Source organism: Dreissena polymorpha, chromosome 8, assembly GCF_020536995.1.
Source record: "Dreissena polymorpha isolate Duluth1 chromosome 8, UMN_Dpol_1.0, whole genome shotgun sequence".
NCBI classification, from domain to species: domain Eukaryota; kingdom Metazoa; phylum Mollusca; class Bivalvia; order Myida; family Dreissenidae; genus Dreissena; species Dreissena polymorpha.
The window spans coordinates 63,979,290-64,000,176 of record NC_068362.1 but is presented as its reverse complement, the minus strand read 5'-3'; the positions used below and the strand labels follow the sequence as shown (position 1 = coordinate 64,000,176).

General features: G+C 34.6%; 1 long non-coding RNA gene and 1 other non-coding gene across 2 annotated transcripts; both read left to right on the top strand.

Annotated features, from left to right (window-relative positions):
- The first annotated feature begins 4,112 nt into the window (after window positions 1-4,112).
- On the top strand, window positions 4,113-5,850 carry LOC127840974 (uncharacterized). Its single transcript, XR_008030650.1, has 3 exons — window positions 4,113-4,441; window positions 4,943-5,226; window positions 5,703-5,850. It is a non-coding gene; the product is annotated as an uncharacterized LOC127840974 (long non-coding RNA).
- A 14,681-nt stretch (window positions 5,851-20,531) lies between these two features.
- Window positions 20,532-20,613, top strand: Trnas-aga (transfer RNA serine (anticodon AGA)). The gene has a single exon. It is a non-coding gene; the product is annotated as a tRNA-Ser (tRNA).
- The last annotated feature ends 274 nt before the right edge of the window (window positions 20,614-20,887 follow it).

Here is a 20,887-nt window from a genome sequence, read left to right as displayed (position 1 = left end):
TTCAAAGGGAAGTATTAATTGGCATGTAATTGATGTACATCCTTATATTCACACTTAGACAATCTCGATAAAATAAAATTAGCCACAAACAACATCAATAAGTTTTTGCCTTCTTTCTCTATATTGGCTGCGTTTTTCTTCTGTTTCTATATTGACTGCGTTTTCCTTCTTGGTCTATATTGCCTGCGTTTTCCAACGATATCTATATTGACTGCAACGATGTCTATATTGGCTGCGTTTTATGGCCCGATAACGCAGTCTGCAATTTGCAGCGATGTCCATATTGTCTGCGTTAAAAACCACAATTCGTTCAATCTATACATACATATACATACATACATTTTATACATTTTATATAATTATGTTAATTCAATTTTTATTACTCATGTGTGCTCATAAAATCAAATTATGATGTCTTCAACTTGATACACAAAATAATAAAATGTGTATAACTTTACTGCCATTATAGCGATAAAAAACGATAAGTTTTAAAATTGTATGGACCTTAACCACTTTCATAAATAAAAACCGTATTGATACAGTAATTCTCCAACTTTTTTGCCTTCTTTCTCTATATTGGCTGCGTTTTTCTTCTGTTTCTATATTGACTGCGTTTTCCTTCTTTGTCTATATTGCCTGCGTTTTCCGACGATATCTATATTGACTGCAACGATGTCTATATTGGCTACGTTTTATGGCCCGATAACGCAGTCTGCAATTTGCAGCGATGTCCATATTGTCTGCGTAAAAAACCACAATTCGTTCAATCTATACATACATATACACACATACATTTTATACATTTTATATAATTATGTTAATACAATTTTTATTACTCATGTGTGCTCATAAAATCAAATTATGATGTCTTCAACTTGATACACAAAATAATAAAATTTGTATACATTTACTGCCATTATAGCGATAAAAAACGATAAGTTTTAAAATTGTTTGGACCCATAAATAAAAACCTTATTGATACAGTCATTCTCGAACTTTTTTGCCGTCTATCTCTATATTGGCTGCGTATTCCTTCTATTTCTATATTGGCTGCGTTTGCCAACGATTTCTATATTGCCTGCAACGATGTCTATACATTGGCTGCGTTGAAAATAACAACCCGTTTAATCTGTACATATACTTTACATACATTTATTTCATAAACAATTATGTTAAACAATCAAAACATATTATTATGTCTTCTTCTTGATGCAGAAAAGCTCAATGCGTTTATAATTAAACTGCCATTTTAGCGATTAAAACGATAATTTACGTCTTATAATTGTTTTGACCTTTACCAGTTTCATACATATACTGTTAATTAAAACCTTCGACTTATTGATACGGTAATTCTCTCGAATTTCACCCGTTTTGCCTTATAGTTTTATATCGTCTGCGTATTCCTTCTTTGTCTATATTGCCTGCGTTTTCCAACTATATCTATATTGACTGCAACGATGTCTATATTGGCTGCGTTTTATGGCCCGATAACGCAGCCTGCAATTTGCAGGCTGCGCTAAATGCCGCGTTTTATACTGACCCGGCTAATACAAAGGAGATGAAGCTGTACTGTAGAAATATTGTTTGACCTATAGACTATAGTATTCTCACACATTGTTTTGACAAACATTTGAATTCGCAAACAACTTATAAGTATTTCTTCACAGTATTAACCATGCATTATATTTAAATAAATTATATTTTATCAATAACATAAAGTTGGTCTTATAAGCGCAGTGGTTGATACGTGTCCTTCTCAGCTAGGTGACCTTAGCTCAAGGCCATTTCCTGTATATTGTTGAGTAATGTCAGAGCTGTTGATGGTCAACATACAGGATGGATTAGGTTTTTCTGGATAATGAGCCTTCCACTCAGAACACATCCGCAAAAAATGGAAATCTTTCTGTACCAAGTAGCTGGAAAATGCTGCTTATATGATTATTCCAATATCATCCACACTTTAAAAGTCTAGTCAGTTTATAAGGAATGCTGGGGCACACATGGGTTCGATCATGTACAGCCTTAGGCCCAGTATGGATATGCCTAATTATTTTACCTTTTAATATATATTTTTCAAAATTTTCTTATATTTTGTATGCATGTTTGAATTAATGGCTTAGTGACAAACAATTAATTAAAACACTTCTCTTATTAATAAGGAAAAATAGGTTAATCAGTGGAACAGCTTTAAAACTGACAAAAACATTCCATTTGATAAATAAATAAGACTAGCTAACTCACCAAAAATATTCAAAGTATACAAATAATATTGGGCTTATTTCAATAACATTTCCATAAGATAAGAAAGTATGAGAGAATCAAAGTGCTGGTAAAACAATAATTATGTAAACTTTCTTATACTGATATATTGAACAAAATAAAAAAAAGTACTGTCTATTACACAGATGATTAAAAGACATTGTAAAAGTAAATTAGAATAGTATTAATAAAAATATTAATAGTATTTACTAACACCATTCAGCATGCTGTATTGAATTATTCAGATAAAAATGTAAATTGAGAAGGGTTTTGTGCATGGACTGAAATTATTTGTACAATTTATTATTTCTTAAACAATGAACAGCTTGGCATTTCTCTGAAATAATATTCTCTAGATTCAATTAAATATAACAAAGCACATGATTGCTTCTTAGTTTCTTAAGTTTCAAGAATGTCCATGGTTACCAGTCAAATTGACACCAGTTACCAGTGTTGTGCATTAATCCATACAGAACTGCCATCAGTGTCTTGGAGTTTATGGCTATTTGGTTGTTGAATAGCGCCTTATCTTTGGATATATCACAAGATTATGGTAGAACACAGTATGGTTTCAAGATAAAAGATTATTCCTAGCCCAATTAAATCAACAAACAATCATAAAATGTATTACTATCAGAACAGTGCCCTAGCTTAGCTAACCAAGGGGTGCAGTTCCAAGTCCCACCCAAGGTCTCACTATGCCCTACACCATGCTCTTGTGTGGATTTTATCATATGATTATAAAGGAAGTTGTATTTATCAATAAATTAATATAAATGTTCAAACTGAAACTAGTTTTATTTAAAATAGAAATTGTGTTTTCAATTAAAAATCATGTTATTAGAAATATTTACTTAGTAATTATAATGAAACACATGCTTTTATATTAAAATTATGCAAATGAGATAATATGGCTATGTGCACTGAAGAGCTCTTTTAAGAATTAGCACCCTTCAATTTCAAAATCCAAAAAGGAAACTGATCAGACTATCCCCACTACAACTAAAAGGCTAATGATTGCAATATTACATGCTCGACTAAGGAATAACTGTAGCGATTTGAAATTGCACTTGTTCATCAATCAACCTTCACCTTTATGCGTATCTGGAGAAGTTGAATCAGTGTATCATTTCTTTTTTATTTGTCCACGCTTTTCTGAACAACGTACTACTCTTTTTGAAACCCTACACGCAATTGAACAAATAAATTGCAATACAACGCTTTTTGGTAATGACATGTTAGATAATGACACCAACTGCTTCATATTTAAAAATGTTCAGATATTTATTAAGACGACAAAGCGTTTTTCCTAATGTTGTTGTAGCGCATAGTTATGTTTATTCTCCTGGACAGGACTTCACTATCTCAAGGTTGTACTGTATGTTTTATTTCCAATGCTTTACAAACCATGATTTTCTTTTGTATTTTACTTGCGCACTTGTATTTTGCTTTCTTAATACATATGTAATCTTGACCATGTAACTTACAGCTTTACAAAATCACGCTATCGTCACGAATATATGCAATGTAAATAACATAACAGGGAAAGACCACCAATAATGTTGTTAGAACTTTAGGTCCTACCCTTTTTTCAAAACAGTTGTATTTCTATATATGTTCTGTAGTTGTGTACCTATTTTGGAAATAAAATATGTTTAAACCATTGCAATATATCTGTCGCGTTCTGAGAAAACTAGGCATAATGCCTGTGCGTAAAGTGTCGTCCCATATTAGCCTGTGCAGTCCGCACAGGCTAATTAGGGACAACACTTTCCGTCTTAACAAGATTTTCAGTAAGAAAGGACTCCCTTTAAACAAAAATACCATTCCAGCGGAAAGTGTCGTCCCTGATTAGTCTGTGCGGACTGCACAGGCTAATCTGGGACAACACTTTACGCACCTGCATTATGCCCAGTTTCTCAGAGTGCGACACATATTATTTCAAAGTTCAATAGCATAGTTTGGCTTATATTAAGTGATATAAACATTTGTGTCATTCTGTCATTATTCTGTGTGAATTTATAAAAAGTAACATGACAATTATTTGTAGGACCCATATTCATCATGTGTGGAAGAACCAGATGTCTGTGAAGAAATGTCTTGTGAACAGTCGCCTGTTCGGATCAGTGATCCTGCATCACATTTTGATAATGTGTATTCGCAGTCATCACAGACATCTGAGGTTCGTAATAATGTCAATTAATAATTAGTTTGTTTAACAATCTCCAAACAATGTCAATTATTAATAAGTGTGTTTAATTATTTCCAAACAGCCTGTTTTTTATGTGATAGGAGTTACATATTTACATTGGCTTGAAAAAAAATCCTCAATTCTTGTGATATAGTTTTTATTCGTTATTTTCTGTTTCTATACATGGGGAAACTTTCTATTTTTTATGCTCCCAAAGGGTTGCATATAGTTTTTGAACTGTCCATCAGTTCATCCGTCTGTCAGTCTGTTAGTCCGTTCGAAAACTTTAAAATTGGTCATAACTTAAGCAATATTGAAGATAGCAACTTGACAATTGGCATGCATGTGTATCTTACGGAGCTGCACATTTTGAGTGGTGAAAGGTCAAGGTCAAGGCTATCCTTCAAGGTCAAATGTCAAATATATGCTTCAAAGTGGCGCAGCAGGGCGCATTGTGTTTTTCTGAAAAATGCAAAATGTTCATCATTTCAGACGGTTGTATTTCGGCCAACAGAACATAAGGGATTCACTGTCAAAACACAGGGAAAGGACAGAAGTGTTGGGGCCTCTGTTGTGTGTCTCAGTTCATATTGTAATTCATTTAAATAATGTTACTTTTAAATTGCAGACTACATCTTGCTGCTTTGCATTCCGTGGCAAATGCAAACCGCAAGCAGGCTGAGACCAGACAGGGGGAAAAAGATACAGACTCTCCTATCCTAAGTACAAGGCTGGACACCATGTGGTTAAAGCAGTTAAAGAGAATTGCACTTATGGTAATGTATTTATAATGAATTTTATTGTATAAATAATAACCACAGATAGAAATATTGAATTATCTTGTTGAATAATTTTGTTCTTGCACATAAAAAAATACATTACCGCTTACAGAAATCACCTGAACTTGTCCAATATGTTGAAACAAAATTTAGAAATTATGATTCTAAAATCTGGTGATTATTCTGAATGTAAAACAACATTAAATGTATTTGCATTTTGAACTTGTTGAGTTTTTAGAATAATCTTGATACAAGTCTCTTTTTCTGAACAGATAGTGAAATTATCTAAGATATCAAAATAAATACATGAGTTTACATGCAATCTTTTATCAAAATGTTTGGTTTCTTAAAGCAATAGATTTCTGTAATACATGGTTGAAGACAACAATACAAAAAACATTCATTGTTTATTATTCTCTAATAAGAAGGAACAATTTATCAATAATTATAATTTATTTTAATATAACTTTCAGACTATGTTGATGAACTAATGGCAGAGCTGCTTAGGATGAAAGAGGAGTACAAGAGCGATGCCAATGCAAGGGCTGCCTCTGGCAACATTCTGTTTTCACCGCCACCCCTGTCTTCATCTGCAAACAGAATCCTGAAGTCAGAGGCTGTGCACAACCATCATTCGCAATTTAATTAGCGAACAGGGATGGAAATTAGTGGTTGCCCGTTTTGTTGTATAGTTATCTATTACTTTTAAAGAAAGTATTGGTTACACATGACACTACATGTACATAGTACTGGGCGCGTTAAGGCTTACGATGGAAAACCAAAAAACTATAGATGGTTGTCCATGTGGGCAACCAACTGTAAAACGTTAGTTTCCATCCCTGGCGAAGCAAAATCCAATGTATGAGTCGGACGGAAATCTCTGGAGAAAAGCTGCCACAGCGCATGACGGAAGAGGTCGTCGGTCCTTCTTGCTCAGACGGTGCCAAATCCAACGAGCCAGTCTTCTATATGAAATGTATCTGTATACTCTGAAGTTATAAATGTATAAGGATACCATTATGATAAATATTAGTAAGTTTAGTAAAACAACGGTACTTTTCAACTTGACAATTAAACAAGCCATGCTGTAGCTGATTCTTACTTAAGTTTACAGTTTAACAAACTTATTCAGCTTGAATATAATATTATATAATATGTATTTTACTGAAAATATGTCAGAAATCAGATTTTGTAAGCAACTTCACATCATGTTGTAGCAGGTTGTTATTGTAGTGTACTTTTGAAAAAAATTAAACAGCTTGTATTTATATTTTTATTTCAAATGTTGAAAAATAATAATGAACTGGCATTTGTAAGTAACCAAAAACCATTGTGTAGCAAATTGATACTTCATTTTACAATTAGATAACCCAGTCATCTTGTATACACGCGTATTTTAATGTTGATTAAAATTGTTGTCTTTTTTATGTTATTTTTATTATGTGTATCAAAACATATTTACAGTATGAAAAACAAATGACAAGTTCACACAAAACATTGTGTTATTTAATGTCTACAGTGTATTTTCTTTACAAACAATCTTTCCTGGTTTCATAAACATTTTTAATAATTAATGACAACTTACTCATGTATTGATTTTTCATCACCGATGGGACCATTTACATCAAGGATTTACCCCTGCCTCGTCCATCCTTTCCATCAGCTCTGGGTATTCTGTGCAGCATTTGCACTCACTCTGCACACGATATGGTGTGCAACATGAACATGCACACCTGAAAATAAAAGAAATACGTCGAATTGCAATACAAACATTCCTTCCTAATCAGAACAGGTTCAAGTATCCGTTCTAATTTATAATAATTAGACCATACAACCTAGTCATATTCAACAAGCTTGTACTGTAGAATAACAATCAAAGAATAATTTTATTTTGTTTTTTGCCGACACCTGCATGTAACAAAATTATATATTTACCAATCCGTATTCCCAACACGATGGTCGTCTTGGGCATCGGCAAAATTTTCCTCGCTGTTCGAGTCAGAATCAGAAAAATCTGATTGACTGTCACTAAATTCTGGCTCATACATATACGGTTGAACGGAAAACTCATCGTAATCGCTATCATCTTCCATTTTTCGACAATTTTTTAACTAAAGTTGCAAGATATAATACATCCGAAGCCATTTATAATGCCGGCTCGTAATTGAGTCGTTATTGAGTGCCTGTGACGTCACTTCCGGTTTGAATGAAAATGGCGAGAACATCGGAATGTGTGAAAAATCGCGACTTTGTTCTATTTGTTCTCGCTAATAACACCATATTTGAAATGAAGTGAGGTGCGAAATAGTTTAGATATGCACTAAATTCGATAAATAAAGGTGTTTTATGGGTTTTTAAAACCGTGGCAGGTGAACTTTAACGGCTACGTTTTACAGACTTTGTTGACATTATTTGTTTAAATAATTCTATGTATTAAACGACAGTCGTTTGTTGTACTTTGACCAAAGATCTTATAAATAAAACAAACACATAGGAAATTAATTTAGATTCAATCGAACCAGTAATACACTCTTTACACTCAAGATCATTAACGTTAATAATATTAAATCTTCCTCTTTCTATTTCTAAGTGATGCAAACACAATCGGAATATCGTGATAAGATACAGTAGTAGACAACAGGCATCAGGTTGATATTAAGGCGAGGAACTGAAGATCTTCTATTATTTCAGTCTTTAAGTCAACATTTACTACTACTTTTATTTTTTAGAGTTATGGAGGTTTCGGTAACTAACAAGTTCGGTAAATTGGATTTATATAGTAAATGCCTTGAAGGTTTCGGTAAATTAATAGGGTATCGCACCTTTAGTCGACAAGCGTGTACACTAATTGTACACTAATTGAGTTGTTTAGCCATCGGAATAAAATGTATGGAGTTGATGTTATCAATTGGGAGATGATTGCAAAGTATTAATATTAATTACCCAGGCTTGTTCTTTGTCATTAATGTATCTTATTTATATGCGACTACGCGCTTATTATTTTTTTGAAATGAAAGATTCAAATATGTCCTATATATATTGTATTCATGTTTTAAATGTGTCTTATTTATAATATATGATAAGTAAAACGGATTACAAAGTTAATCAGTTATTCCACGGATATGTTCAGGCAAACAATGAAATCAGTTATAGACCAGTTCATTGTCATTGTTTTGATTCCTGATTTTCGCGCATGCGCAATGCACTGGTAGGCAAAAGCATTGCTTAAAGCTAACGCAAAGCATATGGATAACGAGACTTGTTTAGTCAATAAATCGAAAAGAAACTTTAAAAAACCAACAGCTAAATAATATTTGAAAAATATAATATTTAGTGCCAAAAGAATGCATTAACACATATTTTTGCATTTTAATAGAACGCGTCATTAGCATCAAAGTAATTAAGATTGTCTGAAGACTGAACGACAGACAATTCGACACAACAAAGAGCTCTATGCATTAGCCGTATAATTATTTGCAGAAAATTCAATAAAAATAATGGTACATCTAATTATAAAATCATAATTATCAATTGCATGCGTAAACTAGAGTAATAAAAAATTAGTGATAAAATGTGTCAGTGTTTCATTGAAAATAAACGTACTACAAAGCCCTATTAAAAGCGAAGTTCATGACGGTATTTACATCTAATGTTAATTTGGATGGGTGTTGTTCAGAGAATGACTTGAGGAATATTAACATACAACTGAAAAACACAACCTCACATGATTCAAATTGAACTGTGTATTCATGTATATTGTAAACTCGTTACTAGTGATCGAGTATGAGTGACAACTATCTAACATTTAACACACACACACAAACACACACACACACACACAACATAATATATATACATAAATAATATAATATATACATATTGTTTCATTATTATTTACCCCCATTGATGTCAAACGTAATTTCTTGGTTTTATGATGTATTTCGTGCATTGCCGTAACACTACATCTTCATACGGAATGACGTATTTATAATTAACCGTAATGACGTAATGAGATGATACAAAATCCGCCAGAGAGAAAATTGTACAGTGTCGTTTATAATATCAACGTCTCTTGCACTTTACCGTATATGCGTAAGTTGCACAAATATTTCATTTTTTTAATTATATTGACGCCTATTAAAGCTATCGCTTTTCGCATATTTCATTTTAGTATACTGAAGCGTGAAAATACATTAAACATTCCGTTTAATAACCCTGGGTGTCGCAAGACAAATCCCGCACTGTTACCACTAAACTTTAAACGTTAATATTTTATTAAAATGCCAAATATTGAAAAAAGCGCCGAACGTTTATATTTTAATGGCATATGATTTGAGCGTTTTTTTACCACTTGGGAACATGACCTTTACCATTTAAAATGGGAATTGAAGTGTCCATTTACCCCACCTGCATAGTTTAGACTCCGCCCACTGGTTGGCAAAAAGAGGTGGAATTCATGTAAGCGCATAAAGAGAAGTCTGACAAAATCATCGTTTGTAATGATAATCATGCAACATATCAAATACAATTTTACTAGTTATTTCTAAATACAAAATTTGCATGCAAGGAAATGCATTTTTGAAACGATTATATTGTTGTTATTATTTGTTTTTACTAACAACGAATTCGGGAGTGGAACACAATGTAAGAGCTCGGTATGTGGTTATGACAAAAATCTCCATAATTGGCACTTCTTCGCGACCATTTTTTGTTAAAAAATTCTCATCAATTGAACTAATTTCAGAATAAATTAAATTTAACGAACGAAATCAAGTAATGATGAAAACAAACAACAAATAGATCGGTTTTGGTATCCGGAGAGGCGCCCCCCGGAGAACTGCCCCGCGGAGAACTGCCCCCTTATTTAAAAGGGGGCGGAGGGGTGCCCTCCCATCAAATCTTTATGGGCGGAGAACTGCCCTCCCATTAAATCTTTAGGGGCGGAGAACTGCCCCCCCCCCCTGTCAGAATTAAGCAGGCGGAGATCTACCTCCTCACAATAATTCATTAGGCGGAGAAGCGTCCACTTCAATTAACATGAAATGTCGGGCATCATCATCACACCTTTTTACCGCAAACAGTTACTCAAACATAAATGGTTTCCGATGAAATGTAAAATGCAAATGGTGAGCAATAATTTACTTATGGCGAATACTTAATGAAAACAATACTTACGGGTAATTTTACGTTATACTCGTACACATTTTATCCGGTAACAATGTAATTTCAGCACAAGTATATTTCCATTTATCGTCCGCATCACTGTACATGAATGTCATGTAAAAGTCGTGTTTTAATAAGAGCGCGAAACATAGTCGGGTCCACGCAGGAAACGCGTGCGTGTCAATACAGAACATGTGTCGTAACTAAATATAGGCGTGCAACTGAGTACATATACCGCTGAAGTACTCACGAAAGAAATTATTTTATCGGAATTAATGTTCTCTACAAGATTGAATTGAAAATAGCGAAAAAATACATGCTTATATACGTTTGCAACTCAATGCGTCAATAGACTTGAATGGATTAAATTTCAATTAATGACTTACTGCAATAAATGCACTATTCTTTAATATTATAATAGCTAAAAGGGTCGTTTTGGATTCATTGGGTTATGAACTTTTTGTATACTAATACAGTTTATTTATAATTATTAATAATTAACTTACTGGATGGTCGGAAGTGACAGTTCCCTTGCAGTTCTCACTTCGTCGCTGAGAACATTCCCATCGAATCGTCGACTTGGTTTCCTTCTTCTTTGTGAACGAGAAACCTTCATAGCATTAATTTAGCAGCGCCTCTCTGACTTCTAATGAACTCCATAATTAATGAAATCCTTATAGTGATTTGTTGTTGTTGTTGTTTTTTATCGAGTGCACCGGGATTGTCTCCCATATGGCCATCGCCACCAGAAAGTCGTGTTAGTTGGTTACGGGGGATAGTGCAAGATACAGAAGACACCCCGTTCCAGAGGTGACCCTGGGTCTTTTAGTGCCCGGTGTATAGCACCTAGTACACTGCACCTCGGTTTAACGTTTCATGCGAAAGACGAGTTAGTAGGTTTGGTGCAGCGGGGGATCGAACCAGCGATCTCTGGATTGCGAAGCCAGTTTGTTACCACTAGACTACGGATCCGCTACTATAGTGATTTGACAGTCTATGTTGCATTTTATACATTTGACGGAAAACAGTTTGCATTTTGAGCAAAAAATGTCGTGCATTTTCAAAAACGAAATCGGTTTCAGTTTGCTTTCATTTGCAGCTAATTACCGGTAGGCAGGCTGCGAACGTGTTACCGTTAACGATAAGCACCGCGATCTTTTAATCTTTTAATTGGTAGACCGGGCAGACTTTAATTGTTGAGCACTTGTTCCCTTTGATGAAAGCCGCATACGGGTTTATTATATTGAACCGTCGAAATCCAAGTCCAAGTCCAAGTCCAAAATTTATTGCATAAACATTATACAATGTCAAAGCACAACAAATAATATCGACATGGAGAAGTACACAGTCAACAGAACATACAACAGAGTATTTAGCATCCCAGTGCTAACTATAGACAATAGTAAAACATTACACATATAGTAGTCGTTAATGAAAAGTGACATGAGTTTATAATAGTACAATGTATATAAAGAGTAAATTATTAAGTGTCTATTCTTAATTTCTCGGCATTATATATAAATTTGGCAATATTATATAAGCTGTTACTGCATGTTGATTTAAGAAGGAATTCAAATTTATTTAGCGTAGGCCAGTGACAGTAATAAGGTTTAAAATATTTCCTTCTGAGCTCCTTATACATTGGGCAAACAAGTAAAAAGTGGTATTCTGTTTCAATTTGGTTCATGTTACAGGATCTGCAGGTTCTTTCATTCAGGGGCATATTAGTGTATCTACCAGTTTCAATAGCAAGTTTGTGTGAGGATGTTCTAAACCTTGCAAGAGCAAATCTGTATTTATTTTCATGAAGGTTTTTGCAAATATGGCTCTAATTTGAGTTCTTGTTTAACGAGAGAATATGTTTTAAGTTTAGATGATGAGTTTACGTCGAAATGCCAGGTTTGATGATAACTGTCTATAATTCGCCTTTTAACAATTTCCAGAGTGGTTAAATCTAAATTTTCTGTATTCCAAATTTCCCCAAAACCGTTTGTTTCGAGGCATTCCCTAATATTTGATACCCAATTGTTTTTGTCGTGAGTTCTGTTTCTTAGCGTATCTCTCTTCAGCATGTTATACACTTTTTTTACGATATGATCGTTATGTAAATTAATCAATTTATACCAGTATTTCAGCGCATTAATTTGGCGACATACATGGAAAGGGATCCTACCGAGTTCTCCGTACAGTGCGGATGAGTTTGTAGATTTTTTAACTCCAAGAAGTGATCTCAAAAATTTAGTATGGATTAATTCAATTTCTTTTGCTTGATGGAAGCCCCATATCTCAGAGCAAAAATTTAGGATTGGGGTAACAAGGGAGTCAAATAATTTTATTCTTTGCTGGGTTGGTAAATCAATTGCATCAAATATCTGAAATAATTTACTTAATGAAAACGATGCGTGTTGTGCGATCAATTTTTGGGATCTGTAAAAGTTACCATTTTTGAACAAATTTATACCAAGGTATTTGAACGAACTTACAGTTTCGACTAAGGTATTGTATATATATAACTCAAATGTTGTTGCCCTTCCTCTTTCAAATACCATAGCTTTGGTTTTTGAGACATTAATTTTCAGCCCCCATGTGTTGCAATAATTTTCTACATCTTTTAACATAATTCTTAGTGTTTCTGGTGATTTGGCGAACAATACCATATCATCTGCATATAATAAAAGAAATAATTTCAGAGTATCAATACATACAATTCCTGGGAGGTTATTATGGAAAACATTATTTATAATATCATTTATAAAACACATGGCTAACAGTGGAGAGCTGGGGTCTCCCTGTTTGACACCGATTGAACAGTCAAAAAATGCAGAAAGTGAGTTTTTATAACGTACACATGATTTTACACAGTTGTACATAGCTTTTAATGCGTTCACAAAGTGACCGCTTACATTTTCTGTTAAAAGCTTTTGCCATAGCATGTTATGATCAATACGGTCAAAAAATTGTTGGTAATCTACAAATACCCAATACAGTTTTTCTTTTTCGCTAAGAACTTTTGTAATAATTGAATGTAACATGAATATACAATCAGAAATTGATTTTCCTTTTTGAAATCCAAATTGATTAGGTATTAATGTATCATGTTGTGTGGACCAGTTTTTTAATCGATTCAAGAGTATTTGAGAGTATATTTTTCCAAGTATGTTAATTAATGTGATACCTCTGTAATTTTTGGGGTCATTTGCATCACCTTTCTTAAAAATAGGTGTAATGATTCCTTTACCCCATGACTCTGGATACTCGTGAGTAAAGAATATACGGTTGTATAGCGTTTTTAGAAACGGGATTATAATATCAATACTTGATTTAAACATTTCTGCTGTAAGTTCATCTATACCAGGACTCTTATTGTTGTTTTGAGCGTTTACCGCAGAACGTATTTCTAACTCGGATATTTCTACGTCCAATAAATTATCAAATATATCGTTTATATTTATATTCTGATATTCACGATTGTTATCGGATGGTAAAAGCTCACCGAGCATTTCCCTAAAGTGATTATAAAGATCGTCGGTTGTAAGCGAATCAGCCGAATCAACCTTTTTTGTTGAACAATTTCTAATTGATTTCCAGAAGGAGCGCGGATTAGTTTTGGCAAGATTGTTAATGTTGAAACCAACCTTCTTTTTTCTTAAATGTAGCGCGAACTTTTCTTTTTGTTTTATTGTATTTTGACCTCGCAAGTACTAAATTTTCTCTATTTTCTATCGTTTTATCCCTGCAGTAAATATTGCGCAGCCTTTTAAAATTATTTCTTTCATCATAACATTCCTTATTGAACCATTTTTGCTTTTTTGGTTTCGCTGTGCTAGAATTCGCGCAGTTTATCGGCTTTCCGAATATGGGTTTTACCGTAGCTATAAATAACTCGGTGAATTCCTGAACGACGTCGTCGATAGGCCGTATGTTCAGTGAAGCGGTAAGGTTATTTAATAGATCAGTTTCGCGGATCAGTCTATTTTGAAAAACGGGGATTTTATCAGTGTCAAAAACTAGTTTTGTTTTCGTTTCTTTTCCATTAGATTCATGCCTAACATTTTTAACATCACCTATATTCGTTTTTATGTTGAACGATAAACATGCATGATCAGAGAACTCGTTAAAGTCGTGAACACAAAAATCGTGAATTAAATTAAAATCTTCGTGTTTTAGTAGAAGATAGTCAACGACGCTTACTCCCCTACTAGAGCAAAAAGTGTATTCGCCCACTTTATCGTCAGTCCCCAATCTTCCGTTTGCTATTAAAAAACCTGTTGCTTGACATAGTTGTAAGAGAATTTTACCAGCAGCGTCAATGACTGTATCCTTACTGTTTCGTTGTAAATTATTATCATTAACTTGGGTTATCATCGGTTGAAAATCGTCTAAATACTTGTCAAAAATTATAAAGTCATATTCATTAGATGTTCTACAATTTAGGTCTCCTGTAATGAATGTAAATCCTAAATTATCAAATTTTAACATTTCAGATTCAATTTCTCTAAAAAAGTCAAAGTCATCTGCACATTTTGAATTACTTGGTAATCGATAAGCATGACAAATGTAAACGTCAGTATTGTGTGGAAAAACTGATTTGTCTATCTTTATCCATACAATACCATGTTTGTCTTTACTAACAACGGTTAAATGATTTTTTAAATATGTTTTGAAATAAACAGATATTCCACCACTGCATCGTCCTGACTTACGTTTAAGTTTCTGTCCATATAAGTGTTCACTGTCGAAATTTGTTATATCTAAATTGAATGGGTTATTGTCGTTTATCCATGTTTCACAAAGTAAGATTATATCGAATTTTTGTACATGTTCCAGAAAGTCACTGTCACTAAGTTTCCGTTTAAGTCCGTTGATATTCCACGATGCTATGCGGATCGGATGTTCCGTTTGACGTCCCTACTGGTGGTCCATGGTAGCTTTGTACGGACTTCCATTGATGTAAAGAGTGGGTCCGTTGAATTTAGCGCGTTGTCCATTTTCCTGTGCGCGCCGCATTACATCATATAGTGGTTTGCGGGCATCTCTGATCTCCTTTGGAAGCTGTACGCCTATGCTGATTTGTTTGTCCTTAAGTCGGTTCTTTGTAGCTGCTTCGAACGAGGCCGCGCGGATTCGATCGCGATCCTTGCTATAGTGGAAACCGACGATGATCGGGCGTGGTCGGTTTCCATTGGCGCTTCCCCTAATGACTGGGCGATATGCGAAATCCAGCTTTATTTCTTCCTGTATCTCCAGCACTGCTTGGATGACGTTTGCTATAATTTTAGAACATTCCTCAGTTCCAGCTGATGTGACTTCCGGAATGCCATAGAAGACAAGGTTGTCGCGCATGGATTTTGTCTCCAGGTCGAGAAGTTTTGCCTCTGTCTTCTTCTCCAGTGCCTCTAGGGTGCGATACTGTTCTTCTAAATGCGTGCACGATTTATTGAGCTGTTTAATCTTTGAGCTCACATTTGAGAGATCCTCGGAATTTTCATTAAGTTTTGAGCCCAGAAATTGAGCACAAGTCTCTGTGTGTTGCACTCGGCAGTCAATGTCTTTTACTTTCGTTTCCAAATCAGATACTTTCGCGGCGATGGAATTAATTGTTTGTTCGATACGATCTATTGACTTCATTTTGTCTTTGATACACTTAATTTCGGACAAGATTTCAGTTGCCCATGGCGGTTGCATCATTGGCCCAAATCCAAACGGGGAATGTGGGGGCGGGGGGCTCGGACCGTACCCAGGGTATGGTTGCGAAAATGCCATATATGGCCAGTGTCCGCCAAAGTCCGTTACAATAGATTGAGATGGGTTGTACTGACCAGTGTCCACTTGTGTGTTGGTTTGTTTACTTCTTTTATCGGCGTGTTCGTTTTCGACAATTCCCGCGCTGCTCGATTTCCTCGTGCTATCCTCTAATATTGGCGAAATTGTTTTCCTCTTCGGTTTTCTACTACCAGTATTGCTAGGAGTCTTATTTTTGGCAGGCATTAACAGTTCGATACTAGTGTCAACCTTATATCCAACAATTTAGAGCACACCTCATTGGGAAACACTTTAAATCCATAAAAAACGGAGCTCGAAATGTGTGTACTCCTCCATTGAAAGTCACGTGCATCCAATTATCCATTATTGGAGAAAATAAACAAAACAAATTATTGTTTTCAGCTTGCATAAGGATGTAATAAATTGCATACTAATTGTTAATTTTACTGACGGGGAAAATATCAAATAATTCAGCCGCGATAACTTTTTAATAGCAAAAAGGGGAAAATCACGTTATTATCAATATGGCGACGTCGATGCCGATGCAGGTTTTATCTGTTGTTTTTTACCTTTTATTAATTGCATAAATTTAACTTACTTATAATCATATTAGCAAGAAAGTTATTGGCGTTTTTTGTCATTGTAATACTCGGATCTACATATCGACTTTACTCGCCGCGCAATTTCTTTATTTAGGGGGCACTTCTCCGGGTCTTCAATTCAGACAGGAGGGCACTTCTCCGCCCCCTATTTTTCAGCTGGATGGCAGTTCTCCGCCCACTAAAAAACAGTGAGGGGGCAGTTCTCCGCCCATTAAAAAACAGTGAGGGGGCAGTTCTACGCCCAGCGAGAAATTTTTGAGGGGGCAGTTCTCCGGGGGGGGGGGGGTGGCAACTATCATAGAGCCATCGATTTTATGTACGCAACATATTGTACCTGATATGAAACTTTATTTGTCTGAAAAAACTTACCTTGTTACACATACAATAAATTCTCTTGAATAATGTAATTGTTGATTTAATTGTTCACACCAATGTTGACACTCTTTGTTGCAGCATTTTTATCCCGGTGTTTTATTGCACCTTTGTTCATCATTACCCGATTATCTCGTTATGATCGGATACTGCCCAGACAATTACAAAGAAAACAAGGTGTCATAAACCCAGGGACCTATACTTGGGTCCCTGCATAAACAACTTGTTGCAGCCTAGTGTCTGCTAATTAAACACAATTTATGATACCCCCATGTCATCCCTCCTTGGCATATTAAGCAGTCATTTTAGCCAAAATTTTAAAGCCAAAATACTGAACATTTGCTTCAATAAAATATTTTAACATTAAAACAAATGTATTATCGGAAATGAATTTACAGGAACAATTGTATATATATTAGCCAGTGTAATCATAATAATGCAGTGTTTAATAATTATTAATAAATTAAAAATATTGTGCAATTTAACCGCTACGCAACTGAAGTATTTAACGGGTACCGGCAAATGTAAACTTCGCTATTACGTGTATAGATTTCAGTACGTTATTGCAGTGTACGAAACACCATCATGAAAACAAGCAATCAAAATAGGGTAAACAATTCTTGCGTTAAATAAATAAAAAATATATATTTATTGATCATAAAATGCTAGATTTGTATCACTCCTTATCATTAGTAAAGAGAGTTCATTATATACGCGAAGACATTTCAATTTGCATATTATGCAGAGTTCGTATTTATGATAAATATGTCGTTCAATGTGAACGAAACGAAAACCCATTCAATGGAAAAGAAAATGATAAATTTTAACAATTGTTATGTATTCCATTTTTTAGGGCTTTGTTTTACAATTGATTAAATGCATCTCTTACACGTTCGATCGCTGATGAACAACAACAATATCCACACCACTTATAATTGTGATCAAATAAATATATGTTTCATTATTTTTTAAAGATCATTTACAAAAGTCTTACTATAAGAAAAAATACGTCTTATTTAGTTGTTTTGTTTTGTGGGATTTTCAGTATTTAGTCTTCCGATCACGTTCTCTGATGAACAATACCCCTGCTTTATCAGCAGTATAAACCGAATATCAAAATTTCATTAGAAAAAAATAAAACATTATTAACAATTAGGTAAGTACACATCTTTTCGTGCAAATGTTCTGTCCATTTACATCGTTGAAAACAACATTTACTAACAAGATTTCTGTTCTCGTTTACAATCGATACACTCGATAATCATCGCATGACGTCACATAAGGGAGATAATTAAAAACCGGCAATAACTGAAAGGGTTTTATGGCCCGATAACGCAGCCTGCAATTTGCAGTCTGCGCTCAATGCCGCGTTTTATACAGAGCCTTGTTTGATGACGTCGGTGACGTTCATGGCGTTGTCGTCACGGTGATTTAGTTGATATACAGAATCCAAGAGAGTTAGCATTAAAGTATTGAAATAGCGAGCAGTCTTAGTGAGTGAGTCTTTTACAGGTTGGAAAGATCACTTTCAGATACTAGCAACCCCAGAAGATAGAGAATTTCAGGAAAATAACAAAGTAACACTAGCACTCAAACAGAACAATATTATTGAGAATCGAATCAAGAATGGTCAAGAAACTTTAGAACACACCGATAACTCTGAGGTACAGAAAGCAATCGAATCGTTGAATATTGGAAAGGCAGCAGATGAGAATGGAATTTCCAGTGAACACTTTAGATACGCCAAAGGTGAATTAACTCCCATACTTGTTGACATTGTGAACGACATTTTCAAAAATCTTGATGTACCAAACTCTATGAAATGTGGTATTCTAAACCCAATACATAAAAAAGGAAAGGATAAATTTCTTACAGGTAACTAACGAGGAATCGTCATATCAGATACATTTGCAAAATTTTAGAAATAATCCTCAAAAACAGACTTGACAAGATATTTAACATTATTCAACACCCGTTACAGAGATGGTTTACAGAAAAAAACCTCGTCTATCAGTGCAGCCTTCATTATCTCCGAGGACATGGAGCACCATAAGGAATTAAACAAGCCTCTATTCCTAGCAACGCTGGACGCTCAGAAAGCGTTTGATCGTGTAAATCATGAAATACTTTTTAACAAACTCTACCACATTGGCGTACAGGGTCCATTCTGGTTACTTCTTCGAAACTTATACCGACAATCTACAGTTAAAGTAAAATGGGAGGGTCAATTATCCAATTAATTTGAACTGAAACAAGGCACAAAACAAGGCGCACAACTGTCAACGACGCTATACAAAATCTATCACAACGATCTTTTGAAGTCTGTTAGTGAAAGTGGTCTTGGAGCCTTCATTGGAAATATTAACGTCTCGACTCCAACTTGTGCAGATGATACCGCGCTGCTCGCAAACTCGCCACATGAACTGCGAGCTATGTTGGACCTCGTTGAATTTAATACATCTCGTGACCTAGTCAAAATCAACCCGGATAAATCAGAAATTCTAACTGTCAATTATAAAATACCGTAAAAGCAACTTTGAATGGCCAGGAAATCTCTAATGTGTCAAATGTTAAACATCTTGGTATTGATAGAAATGGAAAAAATACATGTACTGTCAACATAGAAGAAAGGTTAAGAACTGCACAGAGAACTATCTATTCCCTATTAGGCCCGGGTTTGCATGCAAGAAGGGGGTTCTCACGTATTGTTGCACACAATATTTGGAATACTTACGTAACTCCAAGATTCCTATATGGGATTAAGTCCAAAACCTTTATCACACAAACCTCCTAAAAGTAGAGCGTTATCAGAGGAAAGTCTTAAAACAAATACAAGGTCTTCCTTCTACTTCTTCTACTTCTACTTGATACTTCCTACAGTCAATTACTGACTACGACAGGAAGGCGTCTGTCGGGGGACAGAGAATGTTAAAAGTCACGTGTTAAAAATATATATACAGTATGTAAATGGAATTGATGTTAATTGACATACAAAATAAAATGGTGATGAACAATGTAAAGTTATTACATTGACTACGGATAAAAGTATAAAAACAAGATACTTATATTTATTTCGAGACAGCGGCCAGGCCTGCAGTAAACTGACTGAGGCTGGTGCTGCTCTTAAGGGAGCGCACCTCTAATGATTTCCCGCGATTTATTTTACGATCATTGCCGATCTTAAATGATCGGTTATTTCCGAGAGATGCATTTTATTTTTTTCAAACTTCAAAATTTGATATGTGTTTACCTAATTCATTTAGAATACATTATTTTTACTATAAATATTGACTTTGATCCTATTATCATCTGAAAAATACGATTTCGCGATTTCTTCAAAGATCGATGAGCTTTTTATCTGTTTACTTATGCATATCTAATTTAAGGTTACACTGTTGTGAAGATGTCGTGGCCGAGTGGTAAAGGCGATGGACTAGAAATTTTTTGGGATCTTCCAGCGCAGGTTCGAATCCTGCCGACATCGCATACTTTTTGCGACGCGTTTTATTTCTTTTCTAACGTAATTTGATTTAATATAGCATATAAGCTATGTTTATTGTGAAATATGTTGAAAATTGTAAGAACATCCTTCAATTTTTAAAATTAAAACAACGTTATGGCTAAATTGGGTATATTACTGCTGAAAATACGAATGATGCATGTTGCTTTTTTATTTTTATTTCAAAAAGTAAACGGTAAATCTGTCTATTTCTTGGTATTTTTGCTGTATATAGTGTTTCTATAAAAAATAAGTTTTA